Raw genomic sequence first — 18,642 nt, 5'->3', positions numbered from 1 at the left:
AGACATGAAGTCTTTGCCCATGCCTATGTCCTGAATGGTACTACCTAGGTTTTCCTCTAGGATTTTTATGGTATTAGGTCTAACATTTAAGTGTCTAATCCATCTTGAATTAATTTTCGTATAAGGAGTAAGAAAAGGATCCAGTTTCAGCTTTCTACTTATGGCTAGCCAATTTTCCCAGCACCATTTATTAAATAGGGAATCCTTTCCCCATTTCTTGTTTCTCTCAGGTTTGTCAAAGATCAGATGGCTGTAGATGTGTGGTATTATTTCTGAGGACTCTGTTCTGTTCCATTGGTCTATATCTCTGTTTTGGTACCAGTACCATGCTGTTTTGGTTACTGTAGCCTTGTAGTAGAGTTTGAAGTCAGGTAGCGTGATGCCTCCAGCTTTGTTCTTTTGACTTAGGATTGTCTTGGAGATGCAGGCTCTTTTTTGGTTCCATATGAACTTTAAAGCAGTTTTTTCCAATTCTGTGAAGAAACTCATTGGTAGCTTGATGGGGATGGCATTGAATCTATAAATTACCTTGGGCAGTATGGCCATTTTCACGATATTGATTCTTCCTATCCATGAGCATGGTATGTTCTTCCATTTGTTTGTGTCCTCTTTTATTTCACTGAGCAGTGGTTTGTAGTTCTCCTTGAAGAGGTCCTTTACATCCCTTGTAAGTTGGATTCCTAGGTATTTTATTCTCTATGAAGCAATTGTGAATGGAAGTTCATTCATGATTTGGCTCTGTGTTTGTCTGTTACTGCTGTATAAGAATGCTTGTGATTTTTGCACATTAATTTTGTATCCTGAGACTTTGCTGAAGTTGCTTATCAGCTTAAGGATATTTTGGGCTGAGACAATGGGGTTTTCTAAACATACAATCATGTCATCTGCAAACAGGGACAATTTGACTTCTTCTTTTCCTAATTGAATACCCTTGATTTCTTTCTCTTGCCTAATTGCCCTAGCCAGAACTTCCAACACTATGTTGAATAGGAGTGGTGAGAGAGGGCATCCCTGTCTTGTGCCAGTTTTCAAAGGGAATTTTTCCAGTTTTTGCCCATTCAGTATGATATTGGCTGTGGGTTTGTCATAAATAGCTCTTATTATTTTGAGGTACGTTCCATCAATACCAAATTTATTGAGCGTTTTTAGCATGAAGGGCTGTTGAATTTTGTCAAAAGCCTTTTCTGCATCTATTGAGATAATCATGTGGTTCTTGTCTTTGGTTCTGTTTATATGCTGGATTATGTTTATTGATTTGCGAATGTTGAACCAGCCTTGCATCCCAGGGATGAAGCCCACTTGATCATGGTGGATAAGCTTTTTGATGTGTTGCTGAATCCGGTTTGCCAGTATTTTATTGAGGATTTTTTGCATCGATGTTCATCAGGGATATTGGTCTAAAATTCTCTTTTTTTGTTGTGTCTCTGCCAGGCTTTGGTATCAGGATGATGTTGGCCTCATAAAATGAGTTAGGGAGGATTCCCTCTTTTTCTATTGATTGGAATAGTTTCAGAAGGAATGGTACCAACTCCTCCTTGTACCTCTGGTAGAATTCAGCTGTGAATCCGTCTGGTCCTGGACTTTTTTTGGTTGGTAGGCTATTAATTATTGCCTCAATTTCAGAGCCTGCTATTGGTCTATTCAGGGATTCAACTTCTTCCTGGCTTAGTCTTGGAGGAGTGTAAGTGTCCAGGAAATTATCCATTTCTTCTAGATTTTCCAGTTTATTTGCGTAGAGGTGTTTATAGTATTCTCTGATGGTAGTTTGTATTTCTGTGGGGTCGGTGGTGATATCCCCTTTATCATTTTTAATTGCATCAATTTGATTCTTCTCTCTTTTCTTCTTTATTAGTCTTGCTAGTGGTCTGTCAATTTTGTTGATCTTTTCAAAAAACCAACTCCTGGATTCAATGATATTTTGGAGGGTTTTTTGTGTCTCTATCTCCTTCAGTTCTGCTCTGATCTTAGTTATTTCTTGCCTTCTGCTAGCTTTCGAATGTGTTTGTTCTTGCTTCTCTAGTTCTTTTAATTGCGATGTTAGAGTGTCAATTTTAGATCTTTCCTGCTTTCTCTTGTGGGCATTTAGTGCTATAAATTTCCCTCTCCACACTGCTTTAAATGTGTCCCAGAGATTCTGGTATGTTGTATCTTTGTTCTCATTGGAAGAAACCTTGTTTATAATTGTTAAACTTTGGAAGCAACCAAGATTTCCTCAAGTAGATAAATAAATAAATAAACTGTGGTACATCCAAAGGAATTATATTCAGTGTAGTCCCCCCAAAATGTAATACTTAGGTATATATTTAACTAAATATTTATAAGATCTATCTGAGAAAAACTATAAAACTCTGATGAAAGAAATCAAAGAATTAAATGAATGGAGAGACATTCTATGTTCATGGATAGGGAGACTCAATATTGTCAAGATGTAAGAATCTAAAGATCAACATAGATCCATTGATTGATTTATCAAGCCATCAATCAGCCCATCTGAAAAGGCTATATACTGTAAGATTTCAACTATATGACATTTTATAAAAGGCAAAACAATGGAGATAGTAATATAATCAGTGGTTAGGGAGGAGGGAGGCATGAAAAGGCAGAGCACAGAGGATTTTTAGGACAGTAAAACTACTCATTGTGGTACTATAATGACAAATACATGTCATTATACATTTGCCCAAACTTATAAAATGTACACCACCAAGAGTGAACTCTAACGTAAACTATGAGCTTTGGGTGATAATAATGTATATTTATCAATGGTAACAAATGTACCGTGTGTATGGATGCAAAGGGAATGTTGATAATAGGGGAAACTGCATATGTGGCACAGTGGGTATATGAGAAATCTCTGTATTTTCCACTCAACTGAAGTAAAACTACCCTAAAACTAGTCTATTTTTAAAGAAAGCATCTTAGAGTGATACACAATAATTTCTAACATCACTATCAAATTAGTAAAAAGAAGCACTGACACTGGATGTTTGCATTTAAAAAATTAAATGAAGCTTAGAGAATACATTTAAGCCTTAAGGTGAAGTGCAGAAAGAGTTAATGGGAAAGACGTGTCTGGTAGTGCCCCACCTTTTTTTTTTTTTTTCTTACTCACTCTACCTCCATGAAGAGCACCTAAAGACATATCTAGTAGCCAAGACTAGTCAATAATACGTTTCTATACTTGCTTGTTTTAAATTAGAAACAAATTGGTACATAGAAAAGCTAAAATTGATATAAAGACTTTGTTACATAAATATGAGCAATGTCCACAAGCCTGAGATGGTAAAGCATGACCCATAACTTCTCTTCTTTCAGATGATCCCTGGAGTCTTTTCTGAAGAATGTACACTTATCCTTGCCTCCATCTCAGTCCCAGAGTAGGGTTTACCACCTTTCTTGACACAATGTCCACCATTCAGGTGCTTTTCAGCCTGCAGTAGTTTGGCCTTCTAACTCTACTGGGAATTGGCTCAAGGCAGAAATGTGCTGCTCAGTGTCTTCCTGGTAATATGGATGAAAATGCCAAGTTTTGGGAAGATTTATAGTTATCCTGTAAACCATTTCTTGTGTAAACTACGTCACTCCTTTGTGGGGAATGGCCAGAAACAATCTCAGTCCAAACTTTTATGGGGAAAAGAATTTCCTGAGTTACTTCTGAAGTGATCTCACTCACATATTATGTAGGAAAAGCTTTTTCTAAGCTTTACATAGCAAGAATGTTGTCATAAAAAGCATGCTTACCACAGACAAACCTCACTTCTAAAGAGCCACACCAACATTTCAGCTTCAGCCCTGATGATCTCTGTATCTCACATTCCTTCACTTACACTTTCTTTGAACTGTGTGGTCAATGCCTCCCCAGCCCTAAATACAAAGCTTTCTTAATCACTTTCACACCTACCTGACTCTCATTGTGAGAGATGACAGAAGCCCAGTGTTTCTAGGTTTATTGTAACGCTAGTAATGTTTATTGTAATGACAACCAGTTTCAATAAGCTACCAGTTGACATGTCAATTCCTCTGAAAACACTAACTTTGACTCTTCGAATGATTTAAGGAAGGCACAAGAGAATGGAGGAAATGAACCCATCTTGAAGCTTGGCCATTGTGATAGCCTGTCACTGTGTGACAGTCATTTCACATAGAGTGAGTTCTAAGGTATAACACATCTTTTTTTTTTTTTTTTTTTTTTTTTTTGAGATGGAGTTTCACTTTTGTTGCCCAGGCTGGAGTGTAATGGCACAATCTCAGCTCACTGCAACGTCCACCTCTCGGTTGAAGCAATTATCCTGCCTCAGCCTCCCAAGTAGCTGGGATTACAGGCATGCGCCAGCACTCTTGGCTAAATTTTTATATTTTTAGTACAGACGGGGTTTCTCCATGTTGGTCAGACTGGTCTCGAACTCCTGACCTCAGGTGATCCACCCACCTCGGCCTCCCAAAATACTGGGATTACAGGCGTGAGCCACCATGCCCAGCCTGGTATAACACATCTTCTAAGACAAGACGTCTGTGGGAGTCAGTAGACAGCCTTTGGTGGGAACAAGAAGTATTTCGAGAACAAGATTCATCATAATTGTCCTTCTGTGACTCGTCACAGAGCCAAAATATCACCTTTCTTGACTCCAGAATAGATGGCCCCTCCTCCAGCCACTCCTGTCAAAACTGTACTCCACTCCCTTCCCTAGGATTCCTCCAAATCCTCACAATCAGATAAAGGCACTGCCTTTGCTCAGCCTCAATAGCATTGTGTACCTACTGGATATTTTAAATATTCAATTTGCATTATAAATGTGTAATTGTTTAATCTCTTTATTAAATGGTAAAAAGGCAAGAACATTTTTTTAACCTCCACACGACCTAGTGCTATACCTTGACCTAGTAGGAACTTGGTATTTGCCACTACTAAATACAGACGGTCTGCCACTATCACCAGTATGTTGCTAAGATTAATATTTATTTTTATTAGTCTGATATATTTGAAAGCTTCAAAAAGAGACATTCTAATAAATTCCAATGAAAAAATATTTGCTAGGATTCAATTAGAGCTTTTATGCCTTTAAAAAAAAAAGTTACTTAGTCCAAAAATCTAGGATCTAAGGATTTTTTTTTTATGTAAGTCATTGGATGTAAGCAGATATATGTAATATGATAAAGCAACATTTAAATTATTAATAACAATTAACCATAGTAGAACAGAGTGCTTTTCTTTTTCTGCCACTGAAATGTGCATTCTGTCCCTTTAGAGGGTGGTTATGTAACATGCCATTGAAATCCTACCTGCCCCATCTCAAAACTGGTAGGGAGCCTGCTTGCCAACCCCAAATGTCTTACATTTCTTCTCCTATTTAATCCTAAGAATTACCCAGTCATTTTCATCAGGCTTCCATTCCAGGGCTCCTCCTGTAGCCCAATGTTGCAGACAGGTACAGTCAGCAAGTGTGCCAAGTGACAGGAGCCAATCCTGGAAATCAGAGTTAGAGAATCTCACACACACACACATACACACACACACACAATACCCAAGCTAACCACAGTTATCAGAATCACTGAGTTGTGAAAATAGTTCATTTTGCAATCATTATGTTAATTAGTTAATCATTGCAAAGATTAGTGATGATGACGACCTTTGGTTTGTGCTCCTTTAAACTAGTTAACTATGGGATGGAAAATCAAAATCACAACTGAAAATATCAGAGAGGGTTGCCTGTTTTCTTCACAAACACAGAGCCATAGACACTTCAACAACAAGTGATTCCAATGGGGCAATAGAGAAATGAATGGTAGGATCACACGGATTGGCTTCTGATGTACTCACCTCTCCCATGGGGGCCTTAACTCTGATTTCTTATTCAGTCCGCCTGGGGATTTGGTTCAATCTCTTAGTTATATGGATGAGGTTATACAGATGAGAAGAGATCCATGCAGCACACACACCCTGGAAGCCTGCAGAGCCAGTGCCTCTGAAACAGTGAGGAAATCAGGGGTTGTTCAGCAGATGGTTCGGGAGGCAGCAGGAAGCCAGGAACACTGAGTCTTATTCAGTTTCTTTAAGGCAAGGTAGTAGGGCACATAACAGAGCAGGAGTCCTCCATGTATGGACCCCAGACAGGACCAGCAGCACCAGCGTCACCCTCAAACACGTTAGAATAGTAAATTCTTGGACCCCTACTCTGGACCTATTGAATCACAAATTCTGGAGTTGGAACGCAGAAATCTGTTTAAACAAACCCTTCAGGTGTTTTTGATGCACTCCAGTGTTTGAGAATCCTGCAACAGGAGATAGTCAAGCAATCATTTGTATTGCCTTTTGAGAAAGCTCAACTTGCTTCTAGATATGAATGGACCTAGATCTGGAAACTCACTGAAAACCTCACTGCTAATAGACTGTGAAGGTCATAGTGGGAATTTGAGAAATAACTTCTCTTTCCTATCCAGAGTAACTGATCGGTTCTAACAGTTTCCAGGAATGGACATCCAGTTGAGTTCCCTCCATTAGGACCTGCTGTGGGACAAAGTTGCCTACATCATCATCATCATCATCATCATCACCATCACCACCAGCATTGTCATCATCACTGCCAACATTTACACAGTGGTTGCTATTTGCCAAGCACAATTATTAGAACTTTATAAATATTTCTCCACTTAATCTTCATATATATATATACACACATACACACACACACGCACACACGCACACACACACACACACATCATGGTGTTGTATTGTATTTGTATTCTCCCCATTATACAAATGAGGAGACTGAAACAAAGAAAGATTAGGTGATCCTTCAATAATTTCACCATCCCTAAGGGGCAGAACAGGGTTTTGAACCCAAGTAGACTGCCTCCTGAACTCTATTCATGAACTCTGCACAAGTAAGGCAACCTAGATAGTGGTTGAGACCTCCTGATTTAGGGCCAGGACATCTGGATTTTAATCTGGCTGCAGCACTTACTATTATCAGTCATCTATTAATTGGCCTCTAGTCTCACCCTTTCCTAAAAATCCATCTTCCAAATGGTAAAATAATTATCTCTCCTATGCAAATACATTCTTGCCATTATCCTCCTTAAAATTTTTCCATTATTCATGTTCCCTGTAAGATAAAATCTAAACATACTATGCCATTCAAAAGGAGTATCTGCCCACTCATCCTGCTTCATCTTCTACCATTCTTTCCCACATGCTAAGCCTCAGCCATCCCAAACAGCTCACTGTTCCTTGAATAAGCCAGCCCATAATTCCTAGAAGGAAATTTCCTATCATCCAAAGTTTCTCTCACTTGGAAAATTCCTAGTTACTTTTAGTTTTCGCTAAACCACTGCTTCCTCTGGGGAAGCCTTCTCTGGGTGCCCTCTACACAGGCATACAGCATTCTTTTCTTTCTGCTTTCATTAGTCATATCTCCTTCATCACAGTAGCCCTGATATTGCATTGGAATTACCTGGCTGTCTCTCCTGCAGCCTATGAGTCTTTAAGAGCAGAAATTGTCATTTCATCTTCATCATAGCCCCAGTGCATATCATACGTGCAAATAAATATTGGTTAAATGAATGAATGAATTTAATAAGACCAGTGCACCCCCTCACTGCAGGGAAGGCAAAAGACAAGGTTAAGGGGTAACTAGAGAGACAAATGAAGTAGTAATGAAGTGATATAGTTGGTGTGAGATAATGCTCCAGGAATCCAATGTAGAAACAATGAAGCAATCCTAAGCACATGGTTGAACTTGATATGCTTCATTTCCTCATATGACATCATTGAGATAGCTTCAACTGGGCATCCAATCCTGGGACTCATTTAGCGGAAAATGTCTTTATTTATCCAAAGATTTTTTTTTTAGTAACTCTCTATGGCACAAAATTTTGAAAGTCCCAATAGGATTTTCCTATCATGGCTGTGGAAAGGGGTTCTCCTGATGGATGTTTAGCTCAAAGCCACAGTGATCAGAGGGCTCGCCCCAAAAATGATCATTCACAAAGGTCACATGGAGGAGTAAGTGGCAGCAATGGCTGTCATGAAAGAAAAGATCTGAAACTGAAGACATGAGAAGCCCAGATTTGAGTCTTTAACCATCAAACATCTACGTCTTAAACTAAAAAAAGATTTTTTCTTAAACTTAAGTTTCTCTTTTGCTAAGAATAATATGAAACTATCAAAAATACATCTAGTATTTCATTATAGTAGCTTGCACAGTTTAATAGTGCATCTAACAGTCCTTGCCTGATGATTGAATTCAATCTGTTAGTAGCTAATTTTAATACTATTATGTCACTATTATTATTCCAATGTAATTTGTTATAATACATATTATGTCATAACATATATAATAATACACACACATAAAATACATTAAAAATATATACATCTATGTATGTGTTTGTGTATACATATATATATAGAGAGAAATAGATATTAATATATCAAGGAAGAGTAAAATATTAAACTGAAAAACAAATCCTAGTGGCACACTGATTTACCAAACACCTGCCATATTAAAAAGCTCTAGAAAGTCATAGTTGGCTCAAAATTGTTCCAGGGGTGAAATTTTCTAGATTTTAGCTTCCAATCATTGTTTAAAATTTGCCAGATAATAAAAGAGGGGGGCATCATCAAGGGAATGATCTAAGACCTTTGGACACACTTCTGAAAACTCTAAAAGAGGCTATTTACCAAATGTAACACAACCATAATTCTAGATGTGAGATGAAACCCCATATCCTTAACAGTTTAAAAGCAGCAATGGTATCAAGAAACATGTTGAACCCCTGCTCTCTGTTGTCCTTTTTAGGATGCACATGGACCCAGTCCATCATGGGTTACACATATTTGATTAGACAGATACAGGCGTAAACACAAACAGATGACAAAATTAAGAAGAGAGTCTATCCTAAGCCTTAAAGCATCAGTACAAATCAAAAGCATACTTCAAGAATCTGGAGTGGGAAGAGATCCCACACTGAATAACGAAGCCCTTATGAAAAAAAAAAAAAAGTGAGGGAGGGAGAGAGAGAAAGAGAGAGAAGAGATCTTGAAGTCTTCATGGAAGAGACCATGAAGGAAGTACAATTTGGAAGAGAAGGGTGTAACAGGACAGGAGTGTGAAGAGGACAAAGGCACGGAGACCAAACAGTATATCCAGTATATCTTCACTGCAGGGACTTCACTGCAGCACTTCACGTGCTGTTCCCCTGACTGAGATGCTTCCCCCTAGATATACATACAGCTCATCCCTCACTTTCTCCAGATCTTTACTCAACACCACCCCCTCAATGGGTACCTTATCCAAAATGTCAGTCCTTTGCCACCCCCTAAAATTTCATATTACCTCTTCCTGCTTTAGATTTTCTCTTCAGTATTTGTCACTACCTAATCTACTTTATATTTTAATTATTTATGTTAGTTATTTTTTCTTTCTTCCACTAGAATGTAAACTCCCCAAAGCAGGAAATCCAATAAATATTTGTTGAAGAAATAAATAAATCATACAGAGGACAAAGGGATTGAAGAAGAACTATTATTAAAATATCGGTTGACAGAAATAGAAATTTTACATGGGAGAGCCAGGTTCACGAATTTGGGCAGACAGTTTGGAGACAATTTGGAGAGAAGCTAGAATATCCTGCCAAGGACTCATAAATAAAAGGCTCCTAGGAGAATCTGAGGATGTCACTTGGTCTACCTCTCTCATTTCCAGGCAATTCCACACTTAAGCCATCCCAGACAAAACAAGATATTCAGCTTTCTATCTACACAGAGTATATTGCATGTTTCTTTTTTTGTTTTGAGACAGGGTCTTGCTCTGTTGCCCACGTTGGAACGCAGTGGTGGCATGACCCCAGCTCACGGCAACCTCTGCCTTCTGTACTCAAGCCATCCTCCCACCTCAGCCTCCCAAGTAGCTGGGACCACTGGCGTGCACCACCATGCCCGGCTGATTTTTTGTAGTTTTTGTAGAGACGAGGTCTTGCCATGTCACTCAGGCTGATCTTCAACTCCTGACCTCAAGCGATCCGCCCACCTTGGCCTCCCAAAGTGCTGGAACTACAAGCATGAGCCACCGTGCCCAGCTCATTGCATGTTTCTTAGAAGTTGAGGCAAACATCACAAAGCTCAAATTTCTAGCCTCGCCACTCCATTTTCAACCTCAGAAAGGGAAATTTACATCTTTGTGGAGCTAAGCCGCTGAATTCCTTCTCAGTGTTTCAGGTGATTGAGCCAGGATATAACTTACATTTACTCCATTGGAAAAGCTATAAAGGGCAAGGGTGGTTTAGTATGAACATGCATTTTTTTCTGCTCTGAACTCAGGGAGAAACAGCTCCCTGAAACCTACAAGAGGCCTCTGGCACATTGGCATTCACCACTATGGTTGTGCTCACAAGCAGAGGAAATTCTAAGCAGTTGGAGCCTTGAATGACAAGTATTTACTACCTGTTTGTGTGCCCTAGGCAGGGTCCTAAACTCTACCTGCATTCATTTCTGGTATCTCTCACCTGTCTAGATGGGAAGGAGAGGTATAAGAAGACATGAGACCCAATATATTTCAAATATGCTATATGAAAGGGAATCAGACTTCTAGCCAGCTGTCACTCCATACCAAAAGCCACTGGTGCATAGAGCATGCACAGGTGCAAGTATCCATTGGCAATGTAAGCGCCAACTCCTACCAGCAGGGAGCATGCAATTTAAAAAGAAAAAGTGTAAAAGGAAATGACATGAAAAAGAAGTGGCGGATGGGGCAGAAACAGAGAGACATTAAGTCAGTCACAAACTGAACACAGTAGGCATTCAATATTCACTTCCTTAATTACATTATTTGGTGAAAGCTGAATTTGCCTTTAAGGAACATTTACTCCTACTTAGTTTAAATGTGCCTTCCTAGAACCAACAATAAGCTGTTGCACCAACTAGCAACAACAAGCTTCTGACTGCATCCCTCTGACTGATGAGATGAAAAAACAACATTCCTAATTAGCATTTCAAATTCATGAGTAAAATAGTCAACAGACTGCAATAAAAACAAAAGAATTTAAACACACACAAGCAAATTACCCTCTTTTCTTGACTCTTTTAAATAAGGCAGGAAGATAACTTTCTGTTTTTAAATTATTCTCATTGCATTTTCACATTACATATAATACTTACTTTTCCAATACGAACATCACACAGATCATATTTACTTTACAACAGGAAAGGCATAGATAATATTTACCAATTTGGTTTTTTTTTAACTGAAAACATCAATGGAGGTTAAATGGATAGTGTAACTGTCACTGAACTTCTGTTTTATTTTGAGCCCAGCAATGGGTGTGTGCTTTATATTTTCTTATACAGTTTTGTGGATTAAGGCCCTAATCCTCTGCTGTCCTACAGCTTCCATTTTTCAAATTATGCTGTTAATAATGTGATTATATATAAAAAGTTACTTGCAGTGCAGTTTCAATGCATTTTGAAGCAGTAACTTGTGTCTTTGGAATTTAAAGTACTGATTCAAAACAAAGGAAAGGTTTAATTCTTATTTTACTTTCCTCTTTAGATGTATCTTTATTAACCAGTTTGCCCCTTATACTTTGCCTATATAGGCAAGAGATATATATTTTGCTGATATTTTAATGCTCCTGAAAATTACTAATTTTCTTAGAACCCATAATTTCAAACATAGTAGTGTTAAGATTTTTCTGGAAAAGGAAGGGGAAAAGCTGAATACCTATCAAATACCTTTTCTGTATCTTCTTCTTTGTGTGCTGAGTGTTTTACATGACAGCTCATTTCTGTGTAAGTATATTATCCTTGTTTTACCTCTGATGAAACTGAAACTTAGTAACTGGCCCAGGGTCACACTGCTAGAAATAGCTGAGCTGGAATTGAATGCAGGTCTGTTGAATTACAAGGCCGGGGCTCTTGTCCACATAGGGACAGAAGACAGAATTATGCAACAACTGGGAGGAACTTCAGAGATGGCCTAATGCACCACCACAAACCCTCTCTCCCTCTCCTGCCTGATTACAACTCTGCCAAAAACACACATTTCACAGACAAAAGCACTGTGAATCAGGTTATTCAAATGCCTCACCAACTCACAAGTTACGCAAATGGTGAACATACTCATACAAAGTGACATTCAACAGTTTTAAAGATGAAAAATTATTTTCTAGTTTCTCCTCCACCCCCATTTTTAAAGTCAACTTTATTAGGATTATAATTTCTACTCAGAAAACTCCATTTATTTAAGGTACGCAAATTAAGAAGTTTTGACAGATGCGTACACTCTTGAAACCACTCCAATGGTCAAAATACAGAAGATTTCCACCATCCCCAAAAGATACCCTCTGTTCCCTTGTACTCTATTCTTTCCTCTACCCACACCCCAAGGCAAAAACTGATCTGCATTGGTTGCTATTGATTAGCTTGCGTGTTCTACGATTTTATGTAACTAAATTTATATTCAGATAGATTCCTTTGTGTCTGAATTCTTTCCCTTAGCATGATGATTTTGAGATTCCTTCATGATGTTTTGTGTGTTAGTAGCTCATTCCTTTGTATTGCTGGGTAATACCCCCTTACATGGCTGCACCACACTTTGTCTCTCCATTACCTGTTGAAAGACATTTGGGTTATTTCCAGTTCTTATAGCTACAGCAAATAAAATTACTGTAAATATACGTATACAAACTTTTATGCTGTCATATGTTTTTATTTTTCTTGGGTAAATACCTCAGAGTGGGATGGTTAGGGTGTATGTAAAGTGTATGTTCAACTTTTGAAAAATTGACATCTTCCAAAGTGGTTATACTCTTTTACATTCCCACTAGCAATGTTGCATTCCAATGCCTCTACATGCTTGCCAGCATTTAGTCAAAGTTTTCAGTCTTTTTAATTTTAACCATTCTGGTAGACATATAGTGGTTTTCATTTACATTTCCCCGATGACCAGTGATGTTGAGCATGTTTTCTTGTGCTTATTAAACATAAGAATATCTTCCTTTGAAAGTGTCTATTCCACAATTTTACTCATTTTCATAGAATTTTGCTTATTACAGAGTTGTAGTGTTCTCTGTCTATTCTGTATAAAAACACTTTTTGTAAGCTATATACTCTGGTGGTTTTATAGTTATGCGTACAAATTATTGGATACTCGTCCACTCAAGAGGTGGAGCTTAATTCAGCTTCCCTTGTGTATGGGCTGGATTTAAGGACTCACTTCTAACAAATAGAACATCACAGAGTTATGGGATGTTGCTCCAGAGACTTGATCACAAAATGACCGCAGCTGCTATCTTTAGTGCACTCACTCACTTCTCTCTCTTCAGCAACTCACTCAAGGAGAAGGGAGGTGCCATGTCCTGAGGACAGACAAGAGGTCTGTGGAGAGGCTCATGTGTCCAGAAACTGAGGTAATCTTCTGGATCTTCTACCAGTAGCCACATAAGAGGGCCTGAAAGCAGATCTTCCCCAAATTCAGTCTTTAGATGGCTTTATCCCAGCCAACAGCTTAATTGCCAGTTCCCAGATTTTGGCCCACAGAAATTGTGAGATAATAATCGTTTGTTGTTGCAAGTTTCTAAGTTTTGTGGGTAATTTTTTATAGAGCAATAGATAACTAACACATAACATTGCAACAACTTTCTCCAATTCCATGGCTTTAATAAATAAAAATTGCCTTTTTATTTTTCTAAGGGTGTCTTTTGAAGAGCAAAAGATTTTAATTTTGATAAAGTCCATTTTATCATTATTTCTTTAATGGTTCATGATTTGGCCATTTAAGAACTCTTTGCCTTCTTCGGGAACATAGAGATTTTCTCCTGTTTTCTTCTAGAATTTTTATCCTTTTGGTTCTTAAATTTACATTTACCATCCATTTTTGCTTATACTTAGCAAATTCTTTTGCAAGACTTTTCCTTAATTCAGCTAAAGATGAGGTTCTTTGTCCCACAGCCATGAAAATTCAGGCTCGCAGACAATATGAATGATGAGTAGGACAGGGTTTTATTAGGTGAAAAGGAAGAAAAGGGGGAAATAGGGACTCTCACAAGGACAGAGTCTCTGCTAGAGTACTTGCCACCAGCAGCTTGAATCGCAGGTTCCACACAGGAAGAGGAGGGGCCAGGCTCTTCCCCACTGCAAATGGCGCAAACTTCCCAAGGTTCCACCCCTGTGTGCATTCCTCCCAGTGCACAGGCTTGTTGGAGATTATCCGGGGACCCCCTCTCGTCTGGCACACTCATTATCTCTTGAATGAATGCAACATTCATTTTGTATGATCTGAGGTAAGAATCGAGGTTCATTGTTTCTTTACAAACATCGAGTTGCTCCACCATCACTTGTTGAAAACACTTTCTTTTCCCCATCAAATTTCCATCTTTGTGAAAAATCAACTGATCATAAATATAAGAGCCTATTTCTGGGTTTTTCTGTTCCATGCATCTATGTATCTACTCTTCCACCACTACCACACAGTCTTGATTATTTAACACTATATCAAGTCTTGAAATTGGGTAACATAGACCATCAACTTTGTTCTTCTTTTTAAATTTATTCAATAATTTGCGTTATCATATATGTTTTATAACTAGCGTCTGAATTTCTAAAAACTAGCATGCTGACCCTTTGATTCAGAATATATTGAATCTGTAGATCAATTTAGGAAGAATTGAACTCTTAAGAAAATTGAATGTTTACTGTGTATGTTTAAAAAATTATTGACTCAGGGGGACATTAGTAGTATAGAAAATCATACTTTAAGGGAAATTCTGTTGTACAATTATGTGCCTTTTTCTGAAGTTACTTTTACATATGCCTCAGTTTCCTAGTCTATATGTGGGAAAATGGGATACTTACCTCTGAGGATCACAACAGAAATATTAGAGAGAGTATAACTATAGGATAGAGTCAAGTAAAAGAATTAAAGGGCCGGGCGCGGTGGCTCTCGCCACTTTGGGAGGCCGAGGCGGGCAGATCACGAGGTCAGGAGATCGAGACCATCCTGGTTAACATGGTGAAACCCCGTCTCTACTAAAAATACAAAAAATTAGCCGGGCATGGTGGTGGGCGACTGTAGTCCCAGCTACTCGGGAGGCTGAGGCAGGAGAATGGCGTGAACGCAGGAGGCGGAGCTTGCAGTGAGCCGAGATGGAACCAGGGCGCTCCAGCCTGGGTGATAGAGTGAGACTCCATCCCAGAAAAAAAAAAAAAGGAATTAAAGACATGTAGTCTTATTCGGCTCTAAGAACTTCGGGGGATAAATTATTTTTAGAATAATTTTGAAAAAATTATTTAACAATGCATCTTAACTAGTAAATTTATTTTGTTTTCGGTTCATTTTCTGGTGACCTACAAAAACAAGCAGCCAATGTTTTACCCAAACCTGATAAGGAGCTGGCTTTTTTTCATTCATTTGTTCAACATTCATTTACTATGTACCAGCATGGATGAGGCACTGGGTACAGGGTATGCGTGTGTGTGTGTGTGTGTGTGTGTACGTGTATTATTGGTGTGCATAAGTACACCCATAATTGTGTGTGTCTTTATTTGTATTTGTATATTTTGATGAAAACTCCTGTAATTGTTCTTCTCCTTCTCCCCCAATCTTTTGAGCTAAGATTGAAATTATGTATCACTGATTATTTCAGTCTGTTCTCAAAACTATTTCTTTCAGCTTATTTTGTCCCTCATATTGTTGCAAAAACATGATTTCTCTGGCCTTTGCTCTGAGGTTTGAAGGAGGGGAAGACAGAGACTGAAGTTAGAGGTAATGATCATATGATGATCTTTTCCTATTTCAGATCCCAGGCCATAAGCATCCCACCTTACAGGAGAAATACAACAGCCAACAAATATTTACTAGGTGCCTGGATTGAGTATTTTGGAGGCTGTTTATGTCAATATCATCACAACTTGAACTACACTGTTTAACCTGTGATGGTGGAAGAATGCTGAAAAGATGTAGGCAGAGCTGTGAGGAGGCTCCAGCAACCATCCAGGTGAAAAGCAATGGAAGTCAGGACCAGTGGTGACAGCAGAAATGGAGATAAGTAGATGGATATGGGAAATATCACAACTGCTGATGGATTGGATACAGGATCTGAGAGAGAATGATGCCCAAGTTGCTGCAACTGCAGGATGCCGTTATGTTCACTGAGATTTGGTAATAGTGAATGTTGGTCAGGGTTAGTAGAGGGAACATGATGAATTTGTTTGGTTCATGTTGAATTTAAGATGTTTTTGAGATGACTAAGTGGATACATGAGGACATGCTTGACCTGGTATTCAAAGGAGAGACCTGGACTGGAGATACACATTTCCAAGTCATGGCAATGTGGGCAGGAATTTAATCCTGATCATAGAGTTTGCCTGAGGAAGAAGTATAGAGCAAGAAGAGGACAGGGCCCAGGAATGAGTTTTTGGGAATTCTGATATTTAATGATCATATACAGTAGCATGAGTCTGAAAGGGAATTAAGGAAGAACAGAGAGAAAATTTAGTTGAAAGACCAGTAGAGGGTGAAAGCCAGAAGAAAACAGTGTTTCAAAAAGGTGTGGATGACGCGAGTGGGGCTATAGTGTTCAATACTGCTGAAAATTCAAGTAAAATGAAAACTGGATGAACACACAATTTCATAGCAGATATAGTTTCCTGCTAAGGAGAGTCTTATTTGTGAAAGAGAGAGAGAAAGAAAGAAAAAGAGGAAGACGGAAGGAAGGAAGGAAGGAAGGAAGGAAGGAAGGAAGGAAGGAAGGAAGGAAGGAGAAAGAAAGAAAAAGAGGAAGACGGAAGGAAGGAAGGAAGGAAGGAAGGAAGGAAGGAAGGAAGGAAGGAAGGAAGGAAGGAAGGAAGGAAAGAAGGAAGGGAGGGAAAGAGAGAGGGAAGGAAAAGGAGGGGAGGGGAGGGGAGGGGAAGAGAGGGGAGGGGAGGGGAGGATAACTTCTTAGGAGAAATAAATCAAAACAACCCAGAAGTGTGATTTTTGGTACTTTCTACCTATGGATTGGAGATTTCAAATTTTAGATTCCTCTTTTCATCTACCTATGGATCAGAGATTTCAAGTTTCAGATTCCTCTTTTCATTATCTTCTTTAGCTAGCAAGAAGAAAATAACTTTCTTTACCTTTTGACAGACTGGAATATCTCAACGTCTCCCTTGAGAAAAATTCTGAATGTGAGATTATCTAGCTTTAAAACAAAACAAAACAAAACAAAAATCTTCAACTACCTATGGAAGTGTATTCCAGAAGGAACTGTCAGGATCAGCAAGCATCTTGAGTCCCTGTAAGATTGGTTCATGATGTCGCTACAGCCTGGAGTCCTCAGCAACCAGAAACCCAATAGATGAAGTTTACAAACACAATTTAGACAATCCAGAATTGGCAATGGTGTAGAAATTTCTTTATATTCACTGGTAAAGCAGTTTTGAGATACAGAGAGAAGCATATCCAAGCAAACTAAAGTTGGAGGCTATTATGACAATATGCAATGTTTCTAAAGTTGCTTTTTGACACATGGACTTTTTTTTTTCTTAGCAAATAAATTTGTAGACCCAAAGTCAAGAAATCTGAACTTAATTTTGTTAAATAAACCAACTTTATGATGTAAACAAGCCATTTAAGCCTTCCAAGCTTCAGTTTTCTCCTCTTTAAATTTAAAAAGTTTCTACCCAAGTCTCATTGTTGTCACTGTGATCAAAGGTCATGCCCATAAATGTGCTTTAAAAACACCAAATGAGTCTGGGTGCAATGACTTATGCCTGTAATTCCAGCACTTTGAGAGGCTGAGGCAGGTGGATCACTTGAGGCCAGGAGTTCGAGACCAGCCTGGCCAACATGGAGAAACCCCATCTCTACTAAAAATACAAAAATTAGCCAGGTGTGGTGGCGGGCACCTGTAATCCCAGCTACTCAGGAGGCTGAGGCAGGAGAATCGCTTGAATCCAGGAGGTGGAGTTTCAGTTAGCTGAGATTGCGCCACTGAAATCCAGCCTGGGTGACAGAGTGAGACTCCATCTCAAAAACAAACAAAACAAAACAAAAATGCCACCAAATGATATAAAAAATGCCATAAAGATATTTTTGTTAACATTTTAAACATATTGAGTATGACTTAAATTTCCAAAGATGGTTAAGAATAAAAAAAAAAGCCCTATGTTTTCAGCAGAGATTTTAAGACTTTTAAAAATTTACACATTATAATTTATATCCTATAATTTCCATGGTATTTTTAAAAGTTCTACCCTAATGCCCTCTCAAAAACAAACAAGTAAACCCACAGTAAATGTCTAACATTGGTTTTGCCCTAACACTTTAAAAAAATAAATAAATCTCACCTTATTTAGGTGGTAAAAGTGACTTCACACATCAGCTTCAATTCTCACCTTCCCATGAGATCTTCCCTGACTTTAGCCGTAGTGACTGTCCTGTCTGTGGTTTTTAGCCACAGGGCCCAGCATGCACTGTGCTTTTATACTCTTTTCTCTAGTTGGGCATGTGCGTGTTCTGCTTCACCAGGTTCAATGATGATCAGGAGAGATGGCGTTGAACAATTCCAGGTACCGACCGTAGTTCTTTCTTAGTTCATCACAGATCTTAATCCATGCCATACATATATGTTTGTTAAATTCTTAAATTGAAATAGCATGGAGCA

General features: G+C 38.6%; 1 long non-coding RNA gene across 2 annotated transcripts in view; it reads left to right on the top strand.

Annotated features, from left to right (window-relative positions):
• LOC144332825 (uncharacterized) overlaps nucleotides 1–17,824 on the top strand; it is a 37,268-nt gene extending 19,444 nt beyond the window's left edge. The window contains exons 3-5 of one of the 2 annotated variants that reach the window (XR_013400973.1): nucleotides 13,321–13,404; nucleotides 15,793–15,990; nucleotides 17,124–17,824. This is a non-coding gene — a long non-coding RNA (uncharacterized LOC144332825). Of the gene's footprint in view, nucleotides 1–13,320; nucleotides 13,405–15,792; nucleotides 16,776–17,123 lie in introns of those variants that run through there. The other variant, XR_013400972.1, reaches the window with a different exon arrangement.
• The last annotated feature ends 818 nt before the right edge of the window (nucleotides 17,825–18,642 follow it).

Source organism: Macaca mulatta, chromosome 11 (genome assembly GCF_049350105.2).
Source record: "Macaca mulatta isolate MMU2019108-1 chromosome 11, T2T-MMU8v2.0, whole genome shotgun sequence".
Lineage (NCBI taxonomy): Eukaryota > Metazoa > Chordata > Mammalia > Primates > Cercopithecidae > Macaca > Macaca mulatta.
This window is presented reverse-complemented; position numbering and strand designations above follow the sequence as displayed.